Genomic DNA, 15,475 nt, shown 5'->3' with positions numbered 1-15,475 from the left:
ACTTCAGTGGAAAATCTGATGTGTTTGATCAGATGGTGTTCCTGTAGCCGTGATGATCCAGCAACATGAGCACAGCAATTTTTCTAGCTGGAGAACCAACCCCAATCCTTGTAGCACCAACTGATACAAAGGAGAGCAAAAAATTGACAAGAGGAAGAGATTTGTTCCTAAATCCATTCCCCCTGCTGCATCACCCATGCTAACCTTACCCCTCCTTGCAAGTTTTGCTTCACATTTGATCTTTGCTAGCACTAAGAGAAAGAGGAGATAAGAGATGAAAAAACTTATCTTTGCAAAAAACAGACCGTATCTGCAATTTATCCCAGGAATCTCTCTGGCTATCCTGAAATGTTTTGCTACCATTCCCCCTCATTTGTTTTTTTCACACTGCTGTCCTGCTGCACTTTTGAGGCTGGATGATCACTTAGTGTAAACTGTCACCTCCCCACTGAAGTCAATGAGCTGAGTTGGTTTACAGCAGTTAAGGATCTAGTTCCTGACAGCTAGACTTTGGCAAAGAAAGGGCTGAACTATGTTTCGCAAACAAGTAATCCAGTGAACTTCATTCTTTTTCTCTGTTCATGAAGCAACATTGGTTTGGTAAGAGATATTTGTTATTCAAGTACTTGTTGGACAGCCTGGATCAACAACGGCTCATTCCAGGAACAGTTCATTTCAATTTCTTGCTGCTCATGGGGTGAGAACTGTCACCTAAATCAGATGGAGCTGATTCTAATCTTTGAGGGGATGAGTAAGCCTTTTAAAAATAGGAGAACAAAGGCTGATGAAGAACAAATACTCTTGTTCACATGTAAATAAAAGTACACATACAAAGGACAACCATTTCCCAACTAGCATGCAAATAAAAATATGTCCAGGCGTACACAGACAGTTACCCAGGACCCCAACAGGCTCAGTCTGGCAAGTCCAGCTGCAATAAAAAGTATCTAGGGTTGAAGGAATTGTTAAAGCCACTCTGATTCAACCTCTGTCCCAACGGCAGTGGGATTCCAACCTCCGGTTCCTGCTCTTACCCCTCTCAGCTGTGGTTGAGTTAGGGGTAGAATGCAGCAATGTTTCATTATTCAGTGTTGATATTTGTTTAAGTTTTGATGTTCAGAAATGGTCACCTTGAGGTTCCCACCTACCAGTTCATGTTATTTCTTCTGCTGCTGGGTTAAAAATCCCCGCTGATGTCTTTTTGTGATGGACAGATGAATTAAGTTCACTCTTTATAATCACTTGCAGTGATTACAATGACCATCTTGCAATACTTGGCAAGCATCTATTTCTAAACTTTGGATAATTGAGAAAATTATCAAATAAACATGAAAAAAATATCAAGTAAAGGTCATGCTTCTTGTGATCTTCTTAGGGAGCATCAGGATGAAAACAATGTCCCCAAACTGTACAGCACTGTGTGCAGAGGATTCTTACGTTTTTTCAGGTATGTGGGTACAGGCAGAAAAACAAGGGATTTTACAAAGCTCTGCCTCATTAACTGCCTTCTCAAAATGGCACTTCACATCCTGCAACCTCATTTAGTGCTCTGTATTGCTTCTATACTTACACCACTCTCAGGACAGTCTCTTTGGCTTGAGTATCTGAACGGCGAGCCAAACCAAACTGCTTTCAGAACATTTTATGAAAATGTTAATATTGCTTTGTTACATTACCAGGCAGATGTGAAGTCCTTTCCACTTGAATTTCGACATCATGGTGTTGGTGTGGCAGTGCATATGGCCACATGCAGCCTTATGGTCCTCCTCATAAGACTGCATTGTTAGAACGATGTTATTGCAAACAAGAGTCTCTACATGCCATCACTGCAACTCTCACCTCATCAAGAGCCAAACGAAAGAACGGGGAAAAATTCTAAAAGAAGAAACTAAAAGTGAGCTGGAATTAATTTCACTGAAATAAATATTTTTGTTAAATCAGCTGTACAAGCTAAGCTGTTACTACATCACCCAGGAATGAAGATACACTTCTCCAAGCTGCAGATCATTTCTGTGGATTCTTCTGAACTGACCACGACACTACATCTTCGCCATACTTTCTCGTCGAAGGCAAGGTGTAACATAAAGGACTTATCTTATAGCCTGGGCAAGATATAAAAGCTCCTGAGCACTAGGTTAACCCAAAAGTTGAAATCAAAGTTTCAGAAATGGCTTTTCAGACACAAAAACTACATTTTATCTCCAGATAGCCACAGGAGTTGAGTTCCACGACGGGCACCTCCCTGAAGCTACCAGGAAGCTACAAGACTAAGACACCTTGCACTAGTATGCCTCCTCATACCTATTTCTAGCACTGGAGGGTCTGTCCTGCACAGATTCAGAGAGCTCCTGCAGAGCTCTCACGTGGAACGGCAGCGGTGTGTAACAGGCAGATTTTAGGAAGCCATCTGGGAATTCCCCACTGTGCCCCTCAACCACGAGGGTTACCCTGTCTTGGCTTAATTTAGCCAGCTGTGGTCTCTGGAGAGGACATCCTTCTAAATATATTAGTGACTCACCCCCAGTCATAACTTACCATTGTAGAGAAAATTTGTTGTTTATGTCTAGGGAAGCCAAAAAAATTTTGCCAAGTGCTTCCTTTGGTAACATCTTATACATTTTAATGTCACAGCTGCTGCCAAGCCACGGCCCTAATGGCTCCATAATGATGTACAGCTAGCTGAGCACATCCAAATCACAAGTGTGCCCTTGAACTGTCTGAAGGAGCTGCTGCCTCACTGTCCCTTCCGCAGCCAAACCAGCCTCTGCAGTCCTTTCCCCCGTGGTCCCCCAGCTGATCCCATGCTGCCATACACAACACGATGCGATGAAGACATTCCTGCATGTGGCAGGACCAAGCTCTTCTGAGAAGAAAAATCAGGAAAACCTTGAGGCAATGGTGATTATAATTCCCAAACATGTTTTGTTCCTACACTGTTTTTTTAATACAACTGAAAATAGTTTACAGCTTCAAGACAAAGAGGAAAGCAATTATATTCTCCTGGACGTACATTACCACTGCCTCGCAGGAGAATTAAATAAACAGTATCTGCCACGCACTGCCGTGGAAGTGAGAGCCCCCAGTCCTGCTCGTCGGGAGGCAAACATCGCTGGGGGCTGCTCCCTCCTCTCCCAGGGAGGCCGTTGCATGGGACGTGGTCGCAGGATGCTGTGGTGCTCAGCACGTGCGAGCTGTGGCCATGTGGAGCTACTCACCTGCGTGGAAACAGAAGCAAAAAAAAGAGCATCGTTTTTCAAACTCGTGAAGAGGAACAGACTTTTAATTGATCCCCACCGGTACAGATTTCTAGCGAGCCTGGCATCGTGGAATGCTGTCACCAGTGTTAATTACTAGGATAATTCACTTTCTTTCTGAATTGTGCACATTTATATTTCTCTGTGTCTGAACACCTGCCCTAGCATATGAGAAGAGGCGGTGGCATTGGTTTGCACTTCAGCATTGCCACCGTAAGCCATCTTTAAAATCTCAAAGTGATTGAGAACCTTACCCCAACCAGGTAAGGTTCCCAAGGCAGAGTAAACAAAGCTTTGTTCCCCAGCTTGCCCACCAGATCACTCAGCAGCAGCAGCCAGGCTCTCCACACCCCTGTCCCGGGCCGGCTGCGTGCAGCCGCGGGCCACCAGCCCCAGCCAGCTGAGCCTGCAGGGCTGCAGCCCCCAGGCAGAAGGCAGCCGGCCCTGCTCCTTGTGCCTTTGAGACAGGGGCAGCCGGGACCCTACAGCGAGAAGGGGATCAGGAGATCAAGCTCGTGGCAGCTCCGTTCACGCCGCCTTCTGGCTTCTCAGCTGGGAGAAAATCACACGTGGAGCATTTGGACTGAGATGTTTTCCAGGTGGTGTTGTCCACGCAGGTAGAAAAACAGTCCTAGAAAACTTGAGGTTAAAATAGATCTAATTATATCTCCCAGGAATGCCTTCTATGACTCCAACCCTCCCCAGAAAGCTCTCTGATGGTACAAAATCGTACATGAGAAACTGCTTCTTGGAAAACCTTGTTTTGATAACTTTAAAAAGGCGAACGAAATTAGAGAAAAATAAGCACAGGCACAGGTTCCCAGACTTGCACGCGCACCCTTCGCAATTTGCTTTGACGTTAGGCTCAAGTTTCTCCGAAATATTCATCAATGTTTCGGGTTTCTATTTTTCATTGCCCAGTTTGGGGCCTGACTTTCAAAGAACAAAGAACTTCCTGAAAATCCGTTCCTGACATTACGGGGCTAGCTGTTAATTAGGGACGCAGGTGCCTCTGCGAAGCATCTAATTTGAACATTTTCGCGGCCCCGCTCCGAGCTATTGACTTCCTCCTCGCTCATCAGCTGCGTAACGCACCGCTAACACCGTAATCGCCCCGCAGTTAAAAGCAGCTTCCAAAATGAAAATAAAACTTCGGAAATGATTTTCTGGCAAGGGTAATGAAAGTAAGGCTGCTACCGATGCAGACAAGATTTATTTTATGTTTTTTGGTGGGCAAGATGAGCTCTGGAAGAGCGATTCCTATTAAAATCGCATTGGCATTTAAGTGACATTTTGGCAAAACACCATGGAAACATTTGGTCACATCCTCTCAGCCCTTAATTTCTTCCTTAAATGTGCTTTTTAATATGTCACAGTTGTTAAATTTGTAACAATAATTCCCTTGAGACTAAACAACCGTGCTTGGTATGTGAAAAATGAACAATACATTTACATCAGTAAACCAAGGGGAAATTTTAAATAAACGTTTAATTGAGCACAAATAGTCTGAATGTTACTTTTATGAAATTTGACCGTTCTGTAGGCTGATTTTAGCAGCAGGATGTCCCAAATAAACTCAACTAAAACATATGCTGTCATACTCTTTTTCAGCTGTGACATAACTCCCCAGATTCGCCTCTCTTGATGGCTTTATTGCTGGTAGTCAAACATTGCCCTGCCGAAAGGCAACGAAGCACTTGAATTAATTGTGGAGCTTTCATTTTTTACAAAGACCAGCAAAACCCTCGAAACAGATCTTGGAGCGTAATGGCACTCTCAGCTTTTTGTGATGGAAGGGAAGAAGAGTCAAGATTTGTATACAAAAGGACTCATATAAATTCCTGCTAAATCTAGTCTGGAATTTGACTGCACAAACACTGGGTAAATCGATGCCCTCGGAGCAAGGGGCTGCTCCGGGCAGGCAGAACACAAAGCTGGTGTGTTCCCTGCTCTAACTGCCTTCACGTGTTCTGGCATCAAAGCTTCTGTCCTTGCTGCCCTAGCTTTGCATGCGTAGGACTAACGCTGCGTTATATAAATCTTCGGGAGAAGTAATTAACAACTTATTTTATTTGTTGTGCGAAGCGCCGAGGACATTTCTAGGCCCTGTGTAAATGCTAAAACTCCTGTTAACCTGTGTGCTTCTCAGCCAATATAAACAGCTTTCAGTATGTCTGCATCTCCCCCCAGGGCTCTGGGCTGGAGCCCTCCTCATTTTAATGGGATTTCTCTTTTCCTAACAGAGCGCTCAGTGTGTGCGACGGTGGCAGCAGGACCAGTCGGAATAGGAACCGATCCATTTGCTTTTTCCTTTCAAAAAAAATCAACCCGGTTTGGATTCTGGTTTCTGGGGCAGACATCCCATAGTGCTTTTAGCCTTGAGCATTTACTCAGACCTCCTTTTGGCTTCAGCATGAGTGCAAACAGCAGTGCAATTTAACAGATCCATCCGTGCACTGGGATTCAGAAGTCCAGCCGTCAGCTTTGCTGCTAACCATTGCCACCTGCTTTACCTCTCAGCGCTCCTGCTCCTCTCCCACTCTGTCTGCCTTGTCTATTTGAACTGCGAGCTTCCTAATGCAAATACCATCTTCCTGCAGCAGTCTTCAGTGCCCGGCGCTGGAGCCTTGATGTCTTTTGGGACTATGCAACACAGAGAAAATAAGAACACAGAGACAGTCCTTCCCTCTTGGCTTTATTAATAAACATGGGTATTTCAGCCATGATGTATCAGCCCTGTGCTCTCCACTCTTGTTATCTCTAATTGGTTATCTGCTAAAGCTGTTCCCTTCTGGACACTGCAAACCTTCCCCATTGCTCTGAACTATTTACCAAGCCTACGTTCAGCGACTGTTCGTGCAGTTGCAAATTCAATCACTCCGCACTTAAGAGAACGCACAGATGGGGACGGCCCATGCCTGAAGTCCTTGGAGTGCAGGCAGCAATGTGCAAGCCTTTTTTCTGTGCTCAACCTATTATTTTCTCCCCCAGGCTTAGGCATTCTCTATTATAGATAGTAGAGGTGGCAAAGAAGTCATGTATAGTGGGATGGGGTGTCCCTGGCTGCAGGTCTCGCTGCAGCCGGGAGAGGAAAGGGCACAGCTCTTTCCATCGCTGTCCCAAAGCCTGACTCCTGCAGCACAGCCCTGTGAAGCTGAGCTGGCCTGAGAGACACCTGTAGCTTTTGTGCCAGCACTGGTGTCCTCTCAGCCAACTCACATGTGTGCCCAGTTCCACACTAACCTCACTTCTCGCCTTATAACACTGTCTCCCTCCCTCGCTCCTTGTACCCACTCTCGGTCTCCCTTGGCTTATCAGTCCCCATCTCTCTGCACGTCCTGTTCAGCTTCCTCACCCTGCTGCTTCAGATGTAATCCTGGAAGACCCCCCGCTCCCATCTTTTCTTTCCCCCATCCTTTCCATTAGTTCTGGTCCTCTCCGAATTTCAGCCATGGTTTCCTCCCTCTCCATTTGCTGGCGTTTGATAATTCCGGAGAGAAAAGCACAGGAGGAAGGAGCTCTGCACCATGCTCCATCTCCCTCCCCAAGCAGCCACCTCTGCGCTCGGGCTCTCATCGGCCCTCCAGCAAGCTCCACGTGCCGGGGCTGGCCCAGCTGCCCGTGCAGGCACATCTGGGGCAGGCAAACCCTGCAAGGATTTCAGCCCGATCATCACTGAGCACATACAGAGATTTTCAGCGTTGTGATTTGCCAAGCTCCAAGCAGATTTCTAATGGCATAGCAAAAATAAAACCTCTCTGGAAGTGAGAGAAATGTACTCAGTGACAAAGTGATGTAAGGGAAGCTTCCTGCGTGCCATTCTTCTGAATGAAATTCTTGTACTCGGTCACCAAAGGAGTACCTGCTGCTTCTGGGCAGATATTTATAAGGCACTTGATTCGTTAATTGCACTTCACCTGATAAGTTTCTGGAACAGCACCAAAAATAACTGTATTCTCCGCTCAGACATAGTTTGAAAGGTGTCATGTGATGATGGGGAGAAGGGAGAACATACAGCCACGTAGCCTTCAAAGCTCACAGTCCTCATTAACCTACACTAAACAGCCAGGTCTTGCTAGCTGAACCTGGCAAAGTTATCAGGAACGTTTAATACCAGGGCTCACACAGGAACAAAGCCACTTAACGTCTGCCCACGTCACCTCTGCTTGTCGTGGATAGCACGAACGTGGTTTTGATCTTTCTGTGTTTGCGATAAAAGGCGGCGTGGCCTTAACCAAAGCAACACCTGGCATGGCTGGATGGACTCCCAAAACTGCAAAAATAAATGGCAGCTAACAGCCTTATCACCTAGCTTCCCCAGACAGAAAGACACCGGCACCTTCCCTCGCTGTACCTGTTCTCAAGAGCATGGATCACATCTCTAGAAACTAAAGCTTCCAGAGAAACCCCGCTGCAGCAGCCCAGCCCCGCAGCTATGCAGGTAGCAATTCCCCCAGGAGGCACTCACACAATGCTACTGCTCATTAGGGCTGGGTGGGACAGCAGAAATGGGAATACACATTTCCCTTCATTCATCAAATTGGAACGAGAATGAGAGTTCAGAAAAAAAAAACAAGCACTTGGCAAAGTCAGTGACTGGGGACAAATCAGGAGGAAAAGAGACTTTGATCATTAAAAGTGCAAAGAATTAAGGTTAAGATAAATTGTTACATAAAGGGGATTCTTTAGTTACAGGAATGTTTGATCCAATTCACAGCTAAGGATGTGCACCCATTTAAAACGGAAAATCCTTTAGCTTTGGTATGAATTTATCTAGCCTGCCAGACAAATTGCTCATATCAAACTGTCATTTGGATGTTCAGCCATCGAAAACACAGTTAAAGCATGTCCCTTAATTAGAAACCCCGTGGAAATGAAAACAAGCCTCTCTGGCATCTAGCTACCCTGGATGGTAAGTCGGACTTATCATCTGGCACGGCCCCCTTCCTGTTTGCGTGGGTGGACCGAGGCAGACGTGGAATGCCGCTCCCCTTCCAGCAGCCCTGCAACCTCCCGTGCCCAGGGCTGGGCTCCCGCGAGCTCCTCGCTGCACACACGGGGCCCGTAGACGCAGCGAGCCGCTGGGATTAGAGGTCGGTGGGAGAGGCGTCTCCGGCCCAGTGGGGACCGAGGGGAGCTTAGCAGAGTATTTTCTGGATAAGTGCATTTCAATCTGTTTCATTTCACTAGATAGGAGTGCCTTTGATCCGGATGCATTCATCTTCCAGAAAGCTGTCTTCGGTCATCTGCTAGGAAAAACAATACGGCTCAGTCGTTATCCTCTCCTGTTGGAAGGACTGGGAAATTTGGCAGTATCAGGCCTTCTAACTCTATCCTTTTTATTGCCGGCCTTGCATTATAAATGGTTTGTTTGTAGCCCCATGTCCCAGCAGCTTACTACTATAGAAGAATGCCAGGCTCATTAAAAATTAAAACAGGTCTCAAATCCTCAAAATCGTGAAGAAAATCTTAAAAGATGGATTCCAAAGGCTAAAAAGCAAAAGGGGCACTTCTAGCAGCAAGGACAGTTAACCATTGCAACAATTCACTATGGGACAGGCTAAGTTCTTTCTCCTTTGAAGTATTTAAGTCGAAGTGGCATGACATTTCCTCCTGTAGACAGGCTGACACACAGGCTTTTGAACTCTACCCAGGAACCACACAGTGAAATTCCCTGGCTTGTGTTTTACTGATCAGATTAGAGAAGCACAACCGTTCCTCGGGACCTCAGACTGCCAGCCGATGGGAAGTGAACCCAAAGTGCTCTGGTCTTGTTCCAGCGGTGACAAATCCATGAGCCTCCAACAATATACGCTGGCAATGGTGATTCTTGATTTCTCCGATTTCTTTGAAAACCTGTTTTGTTACGGCCCCTGTTTACAGGAAGCCTGGGAGATCTCTCACTATGTAGGAAATGGATTCTCAGTTGTCAGCCACCATAGCCTAGGGGACTTGAACCAAACTACACCAGCCCCTCACCAAAAGTGGATGGAGCTATCTCGCCCTCCTTCCAGCAGAGCTCCTGAAGCGGTTTCCAGACCCAAGCACATCTGCAAGAAAGTCCTCAGACTTCCCAGGCTTTACGTAGGTCACAGAGCAGCTCCACAAAGACTTAGTACGAAGGCTCCTATCCCACCAAAGGACCCGAGGAGACTGAAGAAGTGACATAATCTTCTCCCACATGGACTCCACGTAGGCGGGTTCAGAAGCATGAAGACAGAAGTGGAACGAGGGGAATCCACCCTGTGCCAATCTTTTTCTGGGAAAGATACTCATGCTGTGGGACTAGTTTAACAGATTTGGTGTGGTTCTGTTCCTTTTCCATTACTTTCCCCACCAAGAAGTTCCCTCTTGCTTGGCTAAACTTCCCAGGACTCAACACAGGCTGAAGAGAGATCGACTGCAAGAAGTAATAAAAATAAAAGTAGGGTATTAAACAGGACATTGCTGTAGACTAGTAATAGGAAGGGTGGAAAGGAATGGGCTCATGCATATTACAGTCCTATAAAAGAGAAAGAATTCTTAAATGAGTATTAAAGAGGGCTAACTCAGTTACAGCATGAGAAAACTAGTTTAATCACCTATTGTGCAGCTGTAGTTAATTTCATACAGATTTTACAGACATCCCAGCTATCGTGCAGTGCTCCACACAATCACTGGGGGTGACACTCCACTTTCATCGTGGGTGCTATTAATGATGCCATTACTTGGGCAAATCCTCCGTCAACCTCAGTTAGATGTTTCCTCGAGTCACACCTGGTGAATGGACATGGAAGGAGGACGAATCTGCTTCCTGACTGCATGGAAGAGAAACACGTGGTGTGTGGGGACACATAAACACACGCACGCTGATTTTCCACCCAGACGACCTCAGTCGGATCAGCTCCAACCACCTTTGCAACAAACCTTTAACGTCTCTCTGGTGAGGGGTGTCTCCTTGGGAAAGTCATGGAAGAGTCATAAACTTGTGAGAGGCCTTGCCTGGGAACATACACTGTTTTCTACAGATTGGGTCTGAAAATACGCTACTAACATCTGATTCACCTCCATATACATCCAAGCCATGACCGAGCGATCAGAAAACTGATTACTTCTGATGGCCCTCTGAAAATCTAACCAGTAACTGGATGAGCAAATAAGCAGCTGGCAGCCAGATCAGATGATCACTTTTCAATCAGCTCAGTTGCTGATGTTCATCAGACACCTAAAAGACTAGTGACAAGCTAACTGGTAAATTTTCCTTAACCAGTTAACTACTTGTTAAACCACTTGTAGTCAAACAACTTCACCAAGTCCTCTCTTAAATCCTAAGCAAGCTGATCTGTTTTCACAATGCTTGTAAATTTCCAGGAGTCATGTGAAGTGTGTGTTAGAGCATGTCACTGTATGCAGAACATGAAGGCAAGCCCAAAAAGGACAGAAGTCATATTTAGCATGACTTGCTCAAAATACTATTTCCACTTGCCAACAGCTCTCTCCCTTAGAAATAAAACCTCAGATAATCCACATCCCCAGATCACCTGTAGTAGGCTCATCAGCACTGAGTATACAGGAGAAGAAACAGTACGCAGAGCTTCCAGCAGGTCCTCTTGGGATAACAAGGATTCCCCGCAGCTCCTGCCTCAAGGGAGAAGAGGGAGTGGATCAGAGCTTCTCCTGGGGCTGCAGAGACCGCAGGCTCAGAGGGGAATAACCTCATGCTCTGGCTCAAGCAACCTTAGCTTGTCTGCAGACCCTGAAAGGGAGGGATGAGTTAATTTGCACCCTCCACAGTGAATCCACACTTGTCTGCCCACAGACATTACCCACAGCTGGAGATAACCTACACAAACTGTAGGCTGCACATTTGCAAATACCACCATTTCTGCTTAGTTTGGAACAGCACAGCAAGGTTTCTTCCATTACGAATGCTACTGGGATGCAGTCGTTGTTTTCTGCTACCACGGGGCAACACGTTAATTAACATATAGAGAAATAACGAGCTATCAGAGCCTCGTACAGGCTAAGCACTGCAGTGACTCCTGCGACTTACCCTGGCTTTAACGCCTCAGGAGAGCATGAGCACTTTGGCGTATCACAGCACCTGCTGTCCCCAGACCTCAGTGCGTGCTACCAAAGGAAGACCAGCCCTGTCCCTGGGGCACCGATGGGAAATTGCAAGAGGAATCACTGATGTCACTACTTCTGATGTGGGAATCCACTGTAAACATGCTCCCCTGCAAATGCAAAGCTCTTCAGAAGAAGAAAGGAAATTCTGCTATTTGGGAAAAAATGTCGGATGACTTAGCATACAATACTGAAATTTCCTTCTGACCATACTAAAAACAGTTCATGGACTGGAATTGTCCATATGGGTTGGTGCACATGTTAATCCTAACCCAGGGGTTGGCTGAGCCTCTCCTGGTGACCTGGAGAAACAGTGGGAGCCATTTTGACTCCTTGATTTTCATTCCCATTCTTCTACATCTTCCTCTAATTCCTTCAAATGTAGAGGCAGGCTGTTGCTAACCTGCAGACACATTGCTACAGCTACTACTTCCCACTGGTCTCTTACTACTAGGAAGAAGACACCTGAGATGTAGAAGCAGTTGTAGTTGCAGTATCTCCATACACTTAGTCCTGCCCCAGGACTCCCAGTTATTGATGTCTTCTGTTTATACGACCTTTGATCTGCTGATTTAGCAAATGACTGCTATTTCACCGTGTGTGTTTGTGAGTGCCCCCGTTCTGAGTTGTGCAGCAGAGGGGTTCAGTGATACAGCAACATGCTCCAACCACTGAAGAAATGAAAATACCAATTTTCTTTTACATCAAAACAAGAAAGAAATTGTTTTGTAAATAATGAAATGCAAGCTTTCACAGCTGTTTTGACACAATTCTGAAAGAGACAGGGTTTCCATTACTCAAGGCCTTGTCTGTGTTACTGGGTAGAAAGTTCTCCCGAGCAGGCAAGAGCTTTTGATGTCAGCTTTTATCTTCTTCTTCCATCATTCCATGACGATCCCCTTCGCCCCTCGTGGCAAGGTTCCCAAACATGTAAAATGATGAAGGATCACAAGCCTGTCAACGCAACACATATTTCTAATCTGACAAGAATTTCTGAAAATTCTAATGTGTGTAGCTAATTTTCTCTCTTCCAATTGCTGTTTCCTCTGCCTTTTTTTTCCCATGACTACATGTGAGATTCTTTATCTAAGAATTATAGGGATCGCAGCCTCTGAGGTTACTAGTACAGACTCCTTTGCTCTTCTTCCAAAAAGTCTTCTTCAGCCAGCTCAACGGCAGAGTAGAAAAGTAGCAAGATATGGTTTGCTTGGCTTTAGCAATCTTCTAGTCTTTGGGAGTTATCTAGGCGTTGACAGCCCAGCTGTATCATGGAGCTAGAGGCATGGAGAGGGAGCAGTTGGACAGTTCCTAAGTACACTTTGGACAAAGAAGCAAAAATTCCTGGTGAGCACTTAAAAACAAGATCCATGAGATCAGCTCATTTCCCTGCATCTGTGTGAAGCATGGAGCGATAAGCCTCCTAAATTTTATTACTGACATTATACTGAGACATTGACGTAAATACAAACTAAAGTCAATCATAAGAATCACGGGATATTCCTTGGGCAACCTGAAATAGTAGGTGGCATCCATGCCCATGGCAGGGGACTGGAACTAGATGATCTTTAAGGTTTCTTCCCAAGCCATTCTATGATTCCCTTAGTAATTAGAGCAACAGAAGAGATTCCTTAAAATGTGTTTTATTTTCTTAACAACAGAAGAGTCAGAAAAATGTACAGCGAGTTACCTTTTCTATATCCGATGAGCATGCTACAGAAAATTCAAAAGATCTTTTTAGTCCATGGAAAAAATGATCTGGACGAAATATATTCACACTCCCTAAGTATGAAAACAGCAACAGCATCACAACTAAACCTTCCTGCTCCCAGATTCAGCAGTGAAGTTCTCACCTACCTACTTGTGCTATTAATTATTACTAATTAATTGCATGTAGAATTTTGCATTAAACCTCCCATAAGAGATGTTGTTATGCTGTTTAATCACAAAACGAAACCAAACCACAGTAGCTAGCACCTAGCGCGGCAGTATCTATCTATCTATCTAGCCTATAGATCCCTGGCAAAGGTTCTCTAGCGTCAAGGTAATTTACAAAAAGAAAATGACAGCTGCTGACCCCATCTGCCTTCTAAAAGTTTATGATCTGCAGGAATGTTTGGGTAAGCAGCCCAGAATACGTATAGTTTTATTTGTTCAATAATACACAGGTAGAATCAGGAGTAATATCTCTCTTCTTTCCTTCTCGCTCCTACAGTAACACCTACCTGCAGTTTGCGGGATGAATGGCCACAGGACTGTAACAGCCATAAACAGATGCTTAAATGCGTTGCTGAATGGGGATCAGCAGCACCATCAGACAAGCTCTGACTCCTCCGTGACGATCTAACAGTGGGAGAGGGAAAAGGCCTTAAAGTTTGATTAATATTAAAGGCTGTCATCTCAACCTTCCTGTTTCAAGTCAGAACCCAACAACAAAAAAGGAACAGAGAAGGTAAGCACTGATACACCCGGACAAGGCACTCTGCAAGCACACAGCCAGAGACACCTATTAGAGACAGAAAAAACAAGAAGTGAAGCGATTTACCTGGGGACAAGGGCCACGTTACCTACAGACCTGCGTGTCTCTGCCCCATGCATGCTCCCACCACCCTACAGAGAATCAACCTGTGCTAGTAAAGCCCTTCAGGCAAGCAAGACCCTGCCAACCTGCATCACCCAGCAGGACGGGGCTGTAGCTTGCTGGGAAGCTCATTACACATGTGTGGTCAGCCTTGCAAATATAATAGTGCAGTAAGACTATAAAAGACATATTGAACTAAATTTTTCCAAGGATGATGTAACTGGGTGGGGGCACTACCAGGCTCACGATAAGCTAAGAATAATGATACTTGAAATAAAACATTTGCATGTAAATTTAGCTCCTAAAATTTATTATCAGCAGGAAAATAATGGTGTAACTAGTTAATGAAGAGTCACCATGAGATCATATTTATATTAATCCGAAGCTTGTAGGCATTGTTTCTTGGAGGAAGTACTCATTGTGTGTAATACAGTAAAAGCTGCTTTAAAACAAAGAGATAAAATAGTTGCCTTAACACAGCAGCAGCATTGTCACTGTAAATCTGCCGTGCCACGTATTTTATTACATTTTCATAGCAGAAGAGGGAATTTACAATGTGATAGTACAAGCTCAGCCAGCCTTCTTCTGTCAGTGGGGTACCTCTCTTAACTCATATCTAAAATATTTGCTGATACTGAAACGTGACTGTGAGATACAAAAACAATCTTTTACAACACAAGAGAACATTATAGTCATCTAACTTAGAGCAAAAAGAAGAAAAACAAATAGCTTGAGCATCTGTTTCTGCAAAGAGTGGACACTGTGCTGCAAAAACTTCTGTTCTATGGAAAGGACAAAGGGAGGGAACCACTGCTGAGCTAAGGCGGCTTTTGTGGATGAAGGAGTAACATAAAGATGTTATTACTGTTGTTACCAAATAAAAAACGATGCCTCACCTTACCTTTAGGGATAAGAGTCACCCACACAGTCTTTGAGCTTGATCTCCTGTAGCCAAATGTTCACAATGTTGTCAGGACATTATAGTCATTCTTTATGGCTTACACTAAGCAGCGACTTGTCCAAATCGATCAAGGACTCATCATTCACTTTCTTTTGGGGGACCATTTACAGTATATTTTGAATATGCTTGCATAGATAAAAGTGTCACGTAAGCATGAGAGGACCACATCCATCCTGAACAGAAAAAGTCTTCAGGTGATGAAGAATTCAGCATTAGGAACTCCTATTGATGAATTAGAAAAACATATGTGTAACACTGTAAATGCAATTTGATCAAATTATTTGGCAGGTTTCTGTTTGCCTTAGGAGGTACAGAACTTGGTGTCAAGAAAATCTTACAGGCAAAATTGGCAAAAGAGCTAAGAAAAAGAGGAACTTGGTGCATAGCTTATGAATAAGACAACAGCGACAGAAATCTTGTAGGTTGGTTTAAATCAAGAGGGAAATAATAAGAAAAAGAACTTCAAAAGCATTTGCAGGGAGGAACATTCCACCAAGACAAAGTCATCTGTCCTTACTTTCCCAAAAGCAGCATGATCAAAGCTGATTATGGGATTTCACGCACTGAGTGTTTCTT

At 44.7% G+C, this 15,475-nt stretch overlaps 1 long non-coding RNA gene across 8 annotated transcripts in view; it reads right to left on the bottom strand.

Moving 5' to 3' along the window:
* Nucleotides 1-2,930: 2,930 nt before the first annotated feature.
* The window catches only part of LOC118250339 (uncharacterized), a 108,474-nt gene continuing 95,929 nt past the window's right edge, over nt 2,931-15,475 (bottom strand). For 6 of the 8 annotated variants that reach the window (XR_004779420.2, XR_004779425.2, XR_004779421.2 and 3 more), the window contains 3 exons: nt 14,840-15,121; nt 13,583-13,700; nt 2,931-3,215 (listed from right to left, as the gene is read on the bottom strand). This is a non-coding gene — a long non-coding RNA (uncharacterized LOC118250339). Of the gene's footprint in view, nt 3,216-8,158; nt 9,655-10,774; nt 10,990-13,582; nt 13,701-14,834; nt 15,122-15,475 lie in introns of those variants that run through there. The other 2 variants (XR_004779423.2, XR_004779424.2) reach the window with 2 other exon arrangements.

The sequence above is a fragment of the Cygnus atratus genome, chromosome 5, assembly GCF_013377495.2.
Source record: "Cygnus atratus isolate AKBS03 ecotype Queensland, Australia chromosome 5, CAtr_DNAZoo_HiC_assembly, whole genome shotgun sequence".
Taxonomy (NCBI): Eukaryota; Metazoa; Chordata; class Aves; order Anseriformes; family Anatidae; genus Cygnus; species Cygnus atratus.
The sequence above is the reverse complement of the archived record's forward strand: the minus strand, read 5'-3'. Positions and strand labels throughout refer to the sequence as shown.